The 2,892-nt window shown below is 34.3% G+C and overlaps 1 pseudogene; it reads right to left on the reverse strand.

Moving 5' to 3' along the window:
- Window positions 1–1,301: 1,301 nt before the first annotated feature.
- Window positions 1,302–2,031, reverse strand: LOC149555704 (putative germin-like protein 2-3; annotated as a pseudogene).
- Window positions 2,032–2,892: the final 861 nt, after the last annotated feature.

Consider the following 2,892-nt stretch of genomic DNA (forward strand, 5'->3'; position numbering starts at 1 on the left):
GAGGAAATTCTAGTTTATGAGTTGGCTCTATTTATGACCTCGTAAAGTATTTCTATAGTTGTACATTTCATTGATATTGCTACTAAGAGCTTTAACAATGATACATACATAATTGACCTATGCATGATTAGCATATGAAGTAATTCTAATTTATGAGTTGTCTCTATTTAATGGTATTGTATGGATCTATACTTACTTGATCTATCCATAGTTTAGTTGTTCATTTCATTGGCATGATTGGCATTGATCAATACATAGTTTAGTTGTTCATTTAATAGACATTGGCATGATTGACATTTGAAGAAATTCCAGTTTATGAATTGGCTCTATTTATGACCTCATAAAGTATTGATATAGTTGTACATTTCATTGATATTGCTACAAATAATCAAAGCTTTAACTACAATATATACATATTTGATCTATGCATGATTGGCATTGATCAATACATAGTTTAGTTGTTCATTTCATTGATATTGGCATGATTAGCATCTACAAAAATTCTAGTTTATGAGTTGGCTCTATTTAATGATATTGCATTCATCTCTCTGAGCACTAAAGTGGAACCCATTATTGAGCACATATTGACTAGTTTGCTAAGTAGACTGGCAATAGACTATTACATAGCTTAGTTGTTCATTTCATTGGCATTGGCATGATTGAAATCTAAAGTAATTCATATTTGTGAGTTGCCTATGTTTAATGGTATCACATGGATCTATACATACTTGATCTATCCATAGTTTATGACCACGTAAACTATTGATATAGTTGTACATTTTATTGTTATTAGTATAGATGATGAACTATTATAGTATAGTATTATATGTAGATGAACTATGCATAGATAAGAGCCAAGATTGGCATGGATCTATACATACTTGATCTATCCATAGTTTACTTGTTCATTTCATTGGCATGATTGGCATTGTTTAATATATAGTTTAGTTGTTCATTTCATTGGCATGATTGGCATTGATCAATACATAGTTTAGTTGTTCATTTCCTTGACATTGGCATTATTGGCATCTGAAGTAAGTCAAGTTTATGACTTGGTCCTGTTTAGTGATATTGCATTGATCTCTCACTGCACTAAACTGGAACTCATTACAACAACAACCTGTTACATAGTTTAGTTATTCATTTCATTGACATTGACATGATTGACATCTGAAGTTATTAAGGTGCGCATAAGAAAAATAATAATCATCAATCTTATTTCATTGGCCTTTTCAAGATTAAGGCCAGTTCTTACATTTACTACAGATGAGGAATGATAAACAAGGAATGGAAATAAGGAGCTAAATCACGCGAACTTTTCCTGAATGAAATCGACGACTGTTTAATACTCCATCTAGAATCAGAGGATTCGTTGCAAAGAGAGAGTTGGCAGTCACCTGAACTCCTAGATTCTGGCTGCTCAATGCGGTGATGGCCGTTACATTTTTGTGCCCCACATTCCGTTGGAAATGAAGCAACCCCTTTGGAAACACAAACATATCTCCCTTCTTCAACATTTTGCTGTGGAACTTGTTTGTCATGTCGATGAACCCACTAATAGTTCTCCTCTAAGTAAAATTAGGATCTTGGTGGCTCGTGGGTGGCTGTGAGGAGGAATGATTGAATCCACGGCGTAGTCAATGCATACCATAGATATACCCAGATGGTTTAACCCCACTATCTAGTTAACATTGGCCACAGTTACGTTAGAACCTGCAGCATTGTTCATATTCCCTTCTTCTCCCAGCCCTCTGAGGAAGAAGTCCTCCGCTGAGACCATTTTGGAGTCCTTGCAAGAGAAGTCGTTCACAAAAACTGTCCATATTCATATTCATATTTATATTTTCTTAGTACATAAAACGATATTAAAAAGAAGACTAAATTCCATGTGCATCAGGGTTTACCTGGGCCTTGCTTGTCTGCAACACAGAAATCTTGCAAGGATTCCGAGTCTCCTCCCACCACATGCTCACTGCAACAACTTATTAACATGCAGACAAAAAGTAAGCTCAAGCAAACATAGCTTGCCATTTTTTCCAACAAGAAGATATGAACCGAGGAAACAATAAAAAGTGTAGTGGATTTGAACATTGCATTGCAGACCATTATGTGACATTATATAGTGGAGATTCTACAGGAGAGATTCTAAGCACGCCGGCAATGCCATGTAAATCCTTTTAATATGAACTAAGCAAGGCTTTCATTAAGATAATGATAACCCATTCAACCCATCCTTCCCAAACTGATCATGGTGAGGCTGCCTAAGGAATCAAAGGCGGCCACACAAAGGAAGGAAAACCAAATGACAAAAAGGCATAAATAGCACAAGGTTTCTAGAACACCTAGGGATTGGCATACACAGAAAGGATCTTCAAAAGAATGTGTATGGTGCAAATCTAAGAAAGTGGCATCTAAGAAAGAGGCACCAGATGAGCAGAGACAAAACGACGTAAAGGCCAAAAAGAAAATTAAACAATAAGATGACGAAAAGAAAGAAAGAAAAAAAACTACAAAAGGAGTTGGCATTTTGAAGGAAGACGTAATGACGAAATATAATTGGGTAAATATCCTTCACATAATACAAACAAAAGTGTGTAACTTATGTTAGTCAAAATTAACAGATAAATATAAATGTATAAAAGGATGAAGACATAATGATCAAAATGACCTCAAGGACTTTTTAGGTTATGATGATTAAGATCCTCTCTTGGGGGATTTTATATATTCTGTTAATGTTTTCTTTTTTGATGAATATGTGTCTTATTCAGCTTAGTTTGTCTCTTTTTTTGTGGATATGTATCTTTAATATTTAATTAATAACAAATGTTTATTCATCAAAAAAATGAATTGGACAAACATTTTTATAGAGAGTGCATACAAAAATATACAAAC

The sequence above is a fragment of the Cupressus sempervirens genome, chromosome 5 (genome assembly GCF_028749045.1).
Source record: "Cupressus sempervirens isolate cs-2001-9-10 chromosome 5, ASM2874904v1, whole genome shotgun sequence".
NCBI lineage: Eukaryota > Viridiplantae > Streptophyta > Pinopsida > Cupressales > Cupressaceae > Cupressus > Cupressus sempervirens.